This window comes from Hesperophylax consimilis, chromosome 20, assembly GCF_061612785.1.
Source record: "Hesperophylax consimilis isolate HC1 chromosome 20, BYU_Hcon_1.0, whole genome shotgun sequence".
NCBI classification, from domain to species: domain Eukaryota; kingdom Metazoa; phylum Arthropoda; class Insecta; order Trichoptera; family Limnephilidae; genus Hesperophylax; species Hesperophylax consimilis.
This window is the reverse complement of record NC_142855.1, coordinates 13,013,868-13,028,291: the sequence shown is the minus strand read 5'-3', so window position 1 is coordinate 13,028,291 and position 14,424 is coordinate 13,013,868. Positions and strand designations below refer to the sequence as shown.

Sequence of the window (14,424 nt, the reverse complement as noted above, 5' to 3'; positions counted from 1 at the left end):
AAACCATCCCCCAGGTACTTTACACCCTCAGTTCACGAGACATGGAGAAAATATAGTATTTCAGTCCTATAAGTTGCTATAGGCAGCCCACTCATCGGGTAGAAAAAAACCATCCCCCAGGTACTTTACACCCTCAGTTCACGAGACATGGAGAAAATATAGTATTTCAGTCCTATAAGTTGCTATAGGCAGCCCACTCATCGGGTAGAAAAAAACCATCCCCCAGGTACTTTACACCCTCAGTTCACGAGACATGGAGAAAATATTCCCCGACACTCGAAATTGCACAATAGATACCACTTCAAAACGAAATAATTTTATTTCTTAGCAACATAACGACAGTTTAAAAAAATAAAAATAACAACAACACGTTAGCATAACAAATTCAGTACAAAAACTTCTCTTAATTATTATTTTTTGTAGGTTAAAGAAATCATAGAATCACGTAAAAACCTTTAGCACGTTTCTTTATCTTTTATAAAACTTAAACATTAAAAAAGGGAAATACAGAACTATGGTACAATTAAGTAATGAATTACGGTTAGTTATAAACATCTCCGTTAAAACTTCAATCAAGATAACAAAATACACAATGCACATAAATGAGTAGCCTCTTCATCTTTTTCATCCTCTCCAGCACAAGAGTAGTGTGCCCATTTTGAACATTTTAGGCAACGTATCCATCCCTCTGTTGACTCTAACCACAAGTAACCACAATAGATACATTCAGTATCTTCAGCACCAGCATATTCTTCTGCAGAGCTTTTGATGCCTTTCTTTTTGACAAACTTTCTCTTTTTCGGTTTGATGGATTTCAATTTTAAATCTTTAGCTACCCTATTTTTCTGTTCTTTTAGTTCTGCGGCTTTTTTTACGACTAAAAGCTCGTTTTTGTACGGTGATTCTGTGATGATTGCTGTTTTTCCTCGTTGTTTACTAAGTCTTTTGCATGTTCTGTTCTCCTTAGGCACTGGCATTATTTTTTCTGGAGTTGTTGCAAAACTCGAGGGCCTATCGATCATCCAAGAACAACCAGGTTGTGGAGAAGGTTGCACAGGTGGGGTTTGAATATTATTTTTCTGTTGTAGTATTTGCGATGGTGGTGTCTTGTTACCGGTCAAAATTTCTAGGAGTGGTTGTCTGGGTGGCGTCTTGGCCCCAGGGTCACCTTCTGGGGTTTCTTGTCTCATTGAAGTGTTGTCTCTCTGCGAAATGGCTTCGTTAACTAAAGGCACCTCAGCAGGCTCAGGATTGTCTGTAGTTTCCGCGGGTGCAAAATCTGCGTCAGTAAAAACATCCTTGTTTACAGGCCATATACCTACATGTAGCTCTGAATGCATTCATGGCAGTCGTCATTGTTGCTGCAGATACAAAAGCTTTTCCGAATAGTCCAGCTTATAGTCACAGACCATGAATGCTGTTTAGTCTTCCTTTTATATGTGCGCACCATGTTGGCTAAAAACGTAAAAAATAAATGTATTACAACTTAGAAGTCTTTAAAACGGGGCAAAGTGGGGCAATTTTCTAAAATCAAAAAAGGGGCATAGTGGGGTGCCCCACTTTGCCCCAGGCGCCATACCTCACTATGCCCCACCGGCTCGTTCAAAACTAAACACAAACTTATGACATCTTACTTTTGATTCAATGACCTTGTGCTTGTTGATTAAGAAATCCGGAAGGGAACTGATTAATAATAAACTAAAACACACCACAGTACACAAGTACATTTTAGAAAGAATTGCTGTTCAATTTCACTAAATTTTTTAAGAAAAACACTGGTTTTGATATTTTTGATTACATCACACAGACGCGTACTGAAATGACGTGGTTCGCGTATGGAGGTCACGCGTCGACCGACGACCAATCAAAGCGAGCCCTTTGAGAGTTTGCACAGCGTTCGTTTCGAGCTGCACGAGGCTCGCCCCACTATGCCCCCCCCCTCCCCTACCATAGGACATAAAATTTAGGTAAAATAAAATGAATTAAAATTTTAAAAATTTTAAAACAATTTTTTTAAAAGAAATAGCCAGGTGGTGTCACAAACCAGGAAAGATACACTCCAGTCGACATAAAAAGAGTAAATCTCTAAACCGGCCAGATACCAATGTCATACACAAAAAAAATGTCAACCCTCAAATGCTAACACAATTAACAATATGAAAAAAAAACCGTCCGGGATCACCACGTAGAGGCGCCATTGTAACAATCAAAATATTATATAAACATACGTCATTGTAACAGTATTGGCAGGTTTTATTAGATAATAATAATATCGCCTGCGTCATTCAAAAACCACATGTACAATTCTCAACCGATTTTTGGGCAGTTGTAACATGAATGGAAAATCAACAAGGGGTTTGCTACGATAATGAAATAAAAGAGAAAAGAAATTCAACCTTCTAGACCCTTCTGGCGAGTGCGCGTAATGTACTTCGCCAAACTAAAATATTATTGTCGTAGGTAATTCGTATTGTATACCTTGTAGGTAGCTCGTGTTGTTTACCTTTAGCGAGACAATCTAGATGAATTTACGATCGCTACATATCAATTGTAACTAACCTCGCACAACGTTTTATCTGCATAAACAGCTTTTAAATGTTTGACAGTCATGCAGTTTGGTTTAACTTTAGTTTCCCTGGGCATTAAATTCATTTCCTATCTGTTTTCTTGATTCTGGTGTCAATTGAGCACCATTTTCCTCAGTGGCTTTTAGGTTATGTTTATGAAAAACTTCCCATACTGGAAAAAGATGGAATCAATCAGTAATACGATTTCATTTCACCATATTAATTTTAATATGTACGTAATTTACTGAATACGAATAAAAACTATACTCACTGCTAAGCATTCATCTTTATGTTTACATTGTAAAAAAATATTACGCAAAACGTACAAAAAAATTGGTTGAGGTTGTGGTGACTTTGAATAACTGAATCCATCGTAAATCAACAGGCAATGTGGAATCACTAGATTGTACGAACTGAGGAAATACTTGGTTTAATTTTCGGGTCTCGTCATAAAGTTTATTTTCGTCGACATTTTTCAAACCAAGTGATTCGACAGCCTTCACAGTATCTTCGTAACTTACTGCACTTGTTAGATCGAATTTGGAAAAGATTTTGAATACAGAATCCTCAAAATCATAATATTTCTGTATATATTCAAGAGTTCTCCTGTAAATCTCATTGGCTTCTTTTTTAATTGATCCTGATCAGATGGCCTCAAAAAGTTTATTTTTCTCATTATTTTGACACCGTAAAATTCATCTTGCTTTCAATCGGCTTTTCAATCGGCTTTCAATCTTGTCTTTTATGTTTCTCATAATTTATTCATTTTCGAACTCCTCAAAAAATGTTTGTAATTCTCTCGTGCGTTTTGCACTGTTCGAAAATTCCGCATACACTTTCATAATCAAGTTTTCCACTTTATGCCATTTCTTCCAGCGTCGTTTTTCGCTTCGCTGTCACCGCCCGGTCTGACCAGGAGATATCGATGTTAAACCTGTAGCCCGGACATGCACCATGCAAACCCGGAGAGGTGGCAGCCCTAAGTACAATGTATATCAGTACTGGAGGAATGGAACAGAGTTTATGATATTATGACAAGTCTGTGTTTTGGATGGCGGCTGTTCCTATGCAGAAACCGAATTATCTCTATGTGTCCATATCAACTCTCCAATTAAACGTTCAAGGGAAATTAACAAAACGGTTTTCCTCAGAAAAAACTGTAGTATTATTTACTGTTAATTTGATATTTGTGGTATATTATTTTGATGTTCACTCTTAATGTATTATGGCAGATTAGGTGCTGCACATTGCTCCATCTACACACTTACAACTGCGTATAAAACATATTCTACATATATTACTTATGTTTTACCCCAATAAATAAATAAGCAATTGAAATCATATAACAAGGTTTCGTTTTATTTCTTATTTAAATAAAGATGTAACATTGAGAAAAATAGGCTTTTTATTATAATACAGGGTTTTCCAATAAGAGGTGTTATTTTGATATTTAATCGTAAAAGATCAATGGTTTCGTTGCTTGTGTAGCACGTAGCGCCGTCTTGTTGTCCAGATTAATACCTTCCAATTCCGACCATAAAAAATCATTAATCATCTTTCGATAGCGCAATCCATTCACCGTAACTGTTGCTCCAGCCTCATTTCCGAAAAAGGTGCAATGACTCCGCCGGACCATAAACCACACCAAACAGTCACACGTTGAGGATAGAGAGGCTTTTCAACAATAAATCTTGGGTTTTCCGAGCCCTAGATGCGACAATTTTGCTTGTTGACGAAGCCACCGATGTGGAAATGGGCCTCATCACTGAAGATGATTTGCATTTGATTCACTCAAGTGAATTTTAATAATTTCAATGCGTTGTTGAACCGTGTATCGTTCCATTTTTATCAATGGCGTAGTTTCTACTTGTCAAATGTCAAAAAATGACAGATTCAAAAGTAACATCAACCGAAATAGCGGGCTACTCAAAATAACACCTCTTATTGGAAAAACCTGTATATTAATATTTTTATTCATTTTTTATTGATACATCAGAATGACTATGAAAAAGTGTGATTTGGTAATGTGACTGGGTGCTCAACCTGTGATGAGGCCCCATTTCATTATTAATATCATGTATTTGTAAATTTTATACAGCCATAACCAGTAGGTAATAAAGCTTTGAACACATATTTTATACCTGATAATAAAGAAATTTGTTTTTAACTGTCTTCTAAAAATGTTAATGCCAGTTACAGGTTTGTACTAATTATGCAACATCCCAAACTGTACGTGAGGGTATAGTCTGTTTAAAGGCCAGACTTGGCCGACCTTAGCGGCAGTGGCGTATAGGGTGGCAGGGCTGGCAAAATGCCAGAAGTAACATTTTTGACAAAATTTAGTCAAAATTATAAATTTTATGAAAGTACATAAAATCAACTAAAGGCCATATAGGTACAAAGTCAAATAAATTATTAAGATTTAGTAAGAAAAGGAAGTCGTTCAATTTTAGGACGCATCCATTGGTTGTCGCTTCAGTTTAGCGGCGAGGGCGAGCTACAGACGCTCGGGATATTCCCGCATTTTGATAAGCAAGAAAGTACGTTTCTCGTGGCGCTGTCGAACTTTTACTTTTAACTTTGCGAAGATGAGCGTCTTTAAGATCCGGAAAGGTTGATTAAAGTGAACATATTTTATCGAGTATTGGACATCATTATTAATCAACTGAAATCGCGTTTCCTTCCAATGAATGAAATTGTTTACAATTTCAGTGTTTTACAACCTGCCACTTTGCAAAATTTAAATGACACTGATCTCTTAAAAAAAGCTCTAGAATTTGTTGATATATATAAAAAAGACATATCTGAATCATTTGCCAGGGAAATTCTCAGTTTTCGGTCCACCTTCAGAGACGAAATAAAAAAGGCTTCGTGTATTAGAGAACTTGCTGATTTATTAATAATAAAGAATCATTTTATGTCGTGCAGCTTTCCTAAAGTATGTACTGCATTAATGTTTTTTGTTACAATTCCTGTGACTACAGCTAGTGTCGATAGGTCATTTTCGAAACTAAAATCAATAAAACATATTTAGAAAGTCAATGGGACAAAACAGGCTACCTAACTTGGCTATTCTGTCTATTGAAAATTCGATAGCCCGATCTTTAAACTTTGATGACATAATTGATACTTTAGCGTAATAATATTTAATAAATATCTTGTAAAGACTAAATTGTTTTTTCATAATACCTACATAATTATATACCTTTGGAAATAAAAATGCACACAATATTAGTAATGGTGTTGGGTAAATTCTTAAGTTATTTAAATCAATTACAACGCGACTGTATTTTTACTGCCCTATCCAATGAATTTGCCACGGGCCCCCGATGGTATAGTTTCTCCAGTGCTTAGCGGTACGATTGTCCCTCACGCAGATATCAGCTTAGTATGACGGTGCCGCACAGTGGGCTAAAAATCGCCTTTCGTGGACATAGAGACTTGAATTTTTAAGGGTCTTTTTTTTCGCTAGAAATGGATTCTGCTGATGATTACTATGCTAGAAAGTTTCGTATGAAGCAATTGCGTGTACAAATGAAGGAGTTATAATTTTTTTATGAAAAATTTGTATGGCAAAGACATTAAAAATGAGGCTATCTCTGGATTCATAAGATTGGCCATTATATCCTTACACACAGATATACTACTATTTATTTGTATTTTTTGGCGCAACTTGCGCTTTTTTTTTAGATCCTCAAAGTTGAAAAAAAAACTTTTTTATGATGATGATTCATTTTAATGCTTAAATGCTTTACATATGAGTATGCTGTGTCTAGTTTACAATATTTTATTTAAACTGCAAGCCAAAACAGTTTAAGAAATCACAAAAATTAGTTTTTTATTAATTTTATTTAGTTTAATTCGTAGAACTCCATTTATTTTTGAAAAATTTAATTTAAATTAAATTTAATTTAATAAGTTATTTTCAAGTTCTGCAAGTATATTCTGTTGTATTTTAGTAACAGCTGTTTCGACTTGTAAGGTCATTCTCAAACTGTGGTTAGGCAACAATCAGACAATTATAGGATTTTAAATGTCAATAGGTATCTAAATTGAATAAATTACCGGTTAAACCGATTTGCAAAGAAACTAATTCAGTTAGTTATTATATGGGGTTCAGAATTTTTTTTATCTAAATGTTAGGGTTTTCTTAATGGATTTATTTATATAAATCCATTAAGATACTAATTATTACTTGATGATCAGGGAGCTCCGATAGAATTCTTAGATGTAATGTCAATATAATATAAATCCATTAAGATACTAATTATTACTTGATGATCAGGGAGCTCCGATAGAATTCTTAGATGTAATGTCAATATAATATAAATCCATTAAGATACTAATTATTACTTGATGATCAGGGAGCTCCGATAGAATTCTTAGATGTAATGTCAATTGTAGAGCCTGATTCTGAAGTAGATTCTGATGGTGACGAAGAAGTTTAACATTTATTGTTTATTGATTCTTAAATATTGTATTTGTTCCTTTTTTCTACTAATTCAGTATTTAAAATTTGTTATTTAGTTACTGATTTTATTATTGATGATTTTTTTTAATACAAATCAAATGTGTGTGTACAACTGTTTTTTAATCATACAATCCAATACAATAAAAAGTTCTAAATACCTACGATGAATAGTAGATATATCGCCACATTGGTAAAAAAACTTGTGTTATTTCTTAGACTGTTTTGGTTTATAGTGTCAATAAAATGTTGTAAACTAGACAAAGCATACTCATATGTAAAGCATTAAAATGAATCATCAACATAAAAAGTTTTTTTTTCAACTTAGAGGATTTTTTTTTTTAAAAGCGCAAGTTGCGCCACAATACGAAGTATGTCAAAATAATACAAATAAATAGTGGTATATCTGTGTGTAAGGATATAATGGCCAACCTTATGATTCCAGAGATAGCCTCATTTTTAATGTCAGTGCCATACAAATTTTTTCTTAAAAAAATTATGCTAACACGCAATTGCTTCATACGAAAATTTATATCATAGTAATGATCAGCAGAATCCATTTCTAGCCAAAAAAAAACATCTTCAAAATTCAAGTCTCTATGTCTATGAAAGGCGATTTTCAGCCCACTGTGCGCCAGTCCGTTCAGTGCTGTATTTATAAGCTGAACTCTTTCTGTGACTCAAAGCCAGTGTAGGAAATCATGTAGAAAGAGACCGCATATCCTGAACATCCCTTGCACACTATATATTATGTATTCAAATGTTTATTAGGTAGACTTGCCCACAAACGTTTTACCAGAATATCGTTGGAAGACATTTTATGGATTGTTTTTATAGTATAAAACCATCCCGCCGTTTCCGCAGGAGTAGGCAGAGAGGACGGACTACCAAACAAGTCACTCTTGGCACACACTCCTTGCCTCATTCATACTCATACATCGTCTCGTACATACTCTTCTGTTATTCCGACTCTTGACATGGCCCGACATAAGTATATGGCTCACTTGATCGAAAATGTCAATCACATGAAGGAAGTTTGTTAAATTAGGAAAAAATACACATTTTTACGGTCGGCAATAGTTTGTTATGTTTAGTCGACAAGAGCAACAAACTTGTACTTTTTCAATGTTTTTACCAGTTTTTTGACCAAACGTATAAAACGATATAAAAACGAATTTCGACAATATTATTTGTAGAAAAGTTATCTAAACTTCTCACAAAACCGTTAACTTCATAAACTTTATTCGTTGGGTTTTCTTTGCGTTATTTGCCAAAATAGTCGGGTCGTTATCACCAATAATCGGTACATCGTAGTACATATGAAGACCCCAAGGCAAGAAGTTGTTAACTTACATTGAAGGCATTCTGAGATATTTAGACTTTTGCGTTTTGCCTTATAATTTTTTATTTGAATGTCATATACAATGTACTGATCCTTCATGGTGTAGTAAACAAACCAAATTTACATTACATTTAGTAATATTAAGTAGTTTTGCAGTCCAAAAGTTAAAATAAACATGTTTTCTACAAAAAAATGTAGTTAACATGTTCATGCCATCTTCAGGGATAGGTGAGGAAGATACAGAATTGAAAGGCAAGAACATGTTAAATTCTTGTTGTTTTATTTAATCAAACAAATTAAACTTTTTTTTGATATAAAGTAACTAAATAATAATTATTATTGAAAAGAAAAGGTAGCAGAGCATGTGTCAATTTTTTAAAATTTTTGCATGTGAGACTTTTAAAAAATCCACGATAAAACTCATCCAGGTATGGTAACAATTTTTGGATAACATTCCATTTGGCCGCATCGATTTCTTTGTTATCTCTCACTTTTGATGACAGCATTGGCGGGGAAGATAATGTTTCAAACTTTTTTTTTTTAAGATCCACTTCTTTCCAAGGCTCTTCTTCGGAGAGTGATTTTCGATATTTATAAATCCCGAATTCCTCCACTCTTATCCAGCAAATTCCTTTTTGAAAGTTAGCCTTTTTTCCGATAGTGTTTTTTGTATTGTGTATAAAGTTCAGATGCCTTTTTCTTATCATGTTTTTGCATTTCAAATGCAGCTTTAAACATATCTACATGAACTTGGTCAGATTTTTTGCTATCGCAAGTTCCACAAGTGTCTGTCTTAGGCACACCAAACGACATGTTGAAATCCTCTGTAAAGATCCTAGTGTAACGATTCAACGAAACAGGGGCATACTCTTTTTCTCCACAAAACATATTATAGAGCTTATACAGTTTTGGGATTGACAAATCGGATGCGAGGTACAATTTATGGGGATTTTTGTTCCTGGAATAATGTGAAGCTTCTGCAGGGAACATATTGATGTGTTCTCTTACTTCTTTAAGCTGGTTATCTGGTGTTTTGTTAGGCCTCGTGCAGTGGCGACCTCTGTGACTTACTGCTGGTGATGAAACTCCTGCAGCTCCTTTTCTCCTCGAAATATCTAATCTGCCTCTACCTATTTGGTAAATGGATTGTAAGGCTGGTTTGCAAACTTGTTCATTAATTCCTTGTATTGAAACAGAGTACGTAATATTGCAGGATCGTTTGGCCGAAGTGATCCTGGTTATATTTTTAATATTCATCGATCTCAATAACAAAGTTGATTGGGCTTCTGAATGTAGTGAATAAAACTCTAGAAAGAGTTTTTGCCTAACTTCGGCATTAAATCTTGAATTACATTTCAATCTGCAGTTGCTAACACAAAGATTTTCTTCCAGTTTTGGTGTTTTAGCAGGTTTAAGGCTTTTTTATAATTAACATAAGAATCACCTCTCATCCTAGCGTCCCGCGCTATTTCTCTTGCTCGCCCTAGCTTGGGCCTCTTCCTACTCTTTTTAGTGCCTGAAAATAATACACACATTCATATCAGTTAGCGAACAGTCAAAAATGATTTTTTTTAAAGTTAATCTGAAATTATATACCTAGGTACAGCAAGACAAATTACCTTCTAAATGACTGTTTTCTATATCAGAAACGTTTAAATTGTTTTCAATTTCGCTTTCAGCGTCCTCAGTATATTGTCCTACACTGCTTTCCACAGCAAGAGCTGCATCTGAAAATAATAATTTAATCTTCATTACATGCAAATCAGTAAAATAAAATTCAATTCAAGTTATAAAGCCTTATCCTCACCAGTTTGATTTAAAGTATTGAGTATCTCATCTTGTTGTACGTATTCCAAAATTATATCTCCTGTACCAGTGGTAGTAGCGATATACTCTATACTACTCTGATTATCTTCTGAAAATACAAAGTACAATAAAATAATCTTTATTTTTCGGAATAACTTTATTGAGTAAAACCTCAAATTGTAATATTTAAATATTGAAGACAATATTAGTGATTTCTAAACGAAAATCTGAAACAGAAAAATCAGAAAAAGAAACGGTCCCAGATGTGACCGTTTCCTTTTCTGATTTTTCTGTTTCAGATTTTCGTTTAGAAATCACTAATATTGTCTTCAATATTTAAATAAAATAATCATTTTTAGTTCAATGTTCAAAAGAATTTAGTGTCACAATAAAGTATTTTTAAGTTTACCTTCCATTAACATGACATCATGTTGAGGTATTCCTAATAATATCCCAAACTCAACACCAGTCAAAGAGTCTTGAACACTTTCTGAAACGAAATATTGTAAAGCATTAATGAAGGAATTCAAAACATAAGAAAACATAAAAGAATATTCAGAGTCACAGAGTAAAACTTTTTTTTTTGCATTAACCATCCATTAAAATTACATTATTTTGAGGTATTTCTAAATGCTTCTCAGGTTGTACTAAATTAGTGGACTCTTGAACACTTCCTGAAAAAAATTAATAAGCATTACAATAAAAAATTGTTGACTTTTAGGCAGAAAAACACCAAAACAAAAAGGATCCACCCATTTTCAAACTACTTTAAGGATAAATTAAGATGAACGATAATGTTTTATACAGCTTACCTGATTCCCTGATCAATTTTTGACACATCTTCACCATTTTTTCACCCCTGGAACTCATTTTCGATGATTTTTAAATAAAAAACACGCACTGCAAAACTTTTTAAAACCACCAAGGTAAACGTCAAAGTGAGTGAATAACATGTTAACCATAAAAATCTAAGCCAATGTAGATGGGAAGAAGTTGTTAATTACAGAATTACGGCAAGAACTTGCTAACTTAGTAGTTAACAAGTTCTTGCCCTTATTTTATCAACTTAATGTCACAGAAACACGTAGTTAACATGTTCATCACATTGATTTAAGCATGTTCTTGCCGTTTTTAAGCTCTGGCATGGTGTTCATTGGAAAGAGCGTATGCGAATTAGTTTAGAGAGCATTCTAACTCAATTTTTACGAAAATGTAAGTTAACAACTTCTTGCCTTGGGGTCTTCATATAATCTGTTAGATGTGACTGTCCGATTTCGGGTGATCACATTTTCATGAATACCTATTTCGTTGAATTTTCTCTTGACGGACGATGAAAAAACCCAATTTATGGAAATTTGTGTCGATTGACGATGTGATTACTTTCACACACGTGATTTTTTTCCGAAACAACTGGCCCTGAGATTCATGAGTAACTTTTTTTTATCGTGCCCACTAACATTATCTATGTAAATTAAAATGTAAACGTTCGTTTGTTAAAAATCTTAAATCTCTGACACAACGTTAAATTCAAATACACATATTATATAGATGTCACATGTGACAGGTGACAGGTGAGAATGTGATTTTTTTTAAAACAATTCCATCTGTTGGACGTAAAAGCAATACGCGCTATTGTTTCTATATCTGCACAGACATATCGAGTTGCAGCAACGCGTGGCGGGCTACTAAAGGGTGGGGGAGGGAGATGGAGATCTAAACTCTGTCCACGATAAGAACGACCTGTTGGAGTACCAAATTAGGTTCGTTCTGCGCATACCACCCCCCCGCTCCTTTCCTTCGCCATCGCTCGGCTATCTCCGGCAATCTTCGCTGACAATTCGTTAGTCGTTAATGCCCGCGCTTAGAGAAATTAACCCATTCAGACCCTGCTATAAAATGGATGTTCAGCCGATATGTCCGAATTCATTATCACCAATTACGAAAAACAAAAAAGGACAGGTAAACATTATTTATGTGTTATTTGTATGACTATTCGATTTACAACAATGCATTTTTATAATTCAAGGATATAGATAGGTAATATATGTATAAAATTTGTGAATGTAGGTGTTGATCGGTTTTTTTTTTATGTTTATAGGTGGTGCACAAACCTCAACGGACAATGATAATAAATATGTATCGAAAAAAAATTTCGGAATATCGATCACATTGTTGATGAACTAGAGGACAATAATGATAATTCGTTAGCTTTTGAAATTTCAAATGAATCATCTGAGGAAAATTTTTTTTTTTTTTAATGGCAATGATGATATTTTCAACTTTGGATTGATTTCTTAGCCGATTTGATAAATCTGATGCCTAATAAAGTACAATATGTATTGTAATATCATCATCATTATTTGAATGTATTAAAATGTTTTAATTTTTTTTTTATTTATCGGTAGGAAAATAAATTAAATAATTAATTTATTAAAATAGTGGGTCTGAATGTGTTAACGCTCGACCTTTTAGGAGTGGGGTGAAGGGGCGGAGACATGCGCGTCCACGGGTTGTTCTAATCTTGGACCGAGAATAGTTACCAAACACCATTTAGTCTACCACCAGGGCGATACTGAGAGATGTAGTATTAAAATATATGTTATTGATTATTATTTTTTTGGTAAACTAATGTTTTTAAAACAAGATTTTTTATGCATAGCACAAAGGGTAACAATCATTTTACAAGCACTAATTATTCGCCTGAAACACTCATCCACATTGAAAAATCTCCTGATAAAAGATACATGACGCCAACGGGACTCGAACCCGTGTCCCTTCGATTTCCGGTCGACAGCTCTGACCACTGAGCTATGGCGGCTTATCTCTTACCCGCGAAATAATTCAATATATACTAGTGTTTCATTCAACAATTACTGCTTGTTACATTTTTTCACCTGAAAACAACCATCTAGTGAGAGAGTTAGCACTTACAATGCCTTTCTCATATAAAATAAAGTTGGTTGTTTTCAGGTGAAAAAATGTAACAAGCAGTAATTGTTGAATGAAACACTAGTATATATTGAATTATTTCGCGGATAAGAGATAAGCCGCCATAGCTCAGTGGTCAGAGCTGTCGACCGGAAATCGAAGGGACACGGGTTCGAGTCCCGTTGGCGTCATGTATCTTTTATCAGGAGATTTTTCAATGTGGATGAGTGTTTCAGGCGAATAATTAGTGCTTGTAAAATATATATTATTGTTTAAATTATGTTATCGCTCAAAGTGCTACGCTTAAATAATATTGTTTTTTAGTTTGTTGTTATCTTTCGGATACAAATGTCAAGAGGAAAATATTAATAATATTTGTCAAACTAAATGATGTCATAACAACAAATGGTAAATACGCCTTGATAACAAACATATATTATATGTACTTATCTATACACATATTATATTCGTTCAGTTCAAATGTCGGTTCTCGGCCATGACTCGGTCCTCTCAGCAGCAGTGGCGCACCCAGGCTTGCCCGCCCCCATTAACATAAATAAGTATACACTCGTACACAGAAGTTTTTCCAATATGATGTGCAGCATTTAAGGCGAAGCTTAATGCCAAATCACTATTTGGAATAATCTTTATAACGAATTGGTGTACATTATGATTACCAAAAAATACGCTTTAGATAAATTGAAGGTATTCCTATCGTTTCGCTTGAGTAGAATACAAATAAATAAATAAATCACTTAATAAAAAATATAAATGTAAACTACTAAAAATTTTTTTCAATAGAAATGTATGAACGCATAAAGGAACCAACTTTAAAAAAATACAATATTATGGCCAATATTATATTTGACAGTTTCAGTTGATTAACTTTTTTGTTTTCTTATAAAATTATTTACAAAATAAATAAAAACCAGTTTTGTGCTTGAAATCGAACGATTCTAGACTCTGCTTGTCAATCAATTTTAGTGCCTATTACCTACAATATAAAGTTTACCAAGAATATACACATTTTTGGCTTGTAGCTTCCTCTTAAGGCGAAATGAGACGCCAAAAAAAATTCAGTTATGGGCGTGAACGCGCTTTAAGTGGGCGGAGCCATATACCGAACCATTTCGTATCATGTTTCATTTGCTCGCCGCACCGGACCAAATATTGCACACTGAGACATGGTTTGATTTCACACGGACAAGTTTTATAAATATAAATTTCCGTACGATAATAATAATTTTATTATTGTTAGCATTAGTTAATGAATTGCATAATTTGCATGGTGTTTGGAAATTCATGGTATCTAC

General features: G+C 34.1%; 1 protein-coding gene and 1 long non-coding RNA gene across 3 annotated transcripts in view; one reads left to right on the top strand and one right to left on the bottom strand.

Moving 5' to 3' along the window:
- LOC149414116 (serine protease snk-like) overlaps positions 1 to 14,424 on the top strand; it is a 623,520-nt gene that overhangs the window by 448,319 nt on the left and 160,777 nt on the right. The gene's annotated exons all lie outside the window — the stretch shown is intronic.
- On the bottom strand, positions 9,289 to 10,859 carry LOC149414119 (uncharacterized). Its single transcript, XR_016304042.1, has 3 exons — positions 10,777 to 10,859; positions 10,593 to 10,673; positions 9,289 to 10,292 (listed from the first exon to the last, which is right to left on the bottom strand). It is a non-coding gene; the product is annotated as an uncharacterized LOC149414119 (long non-coding RNA).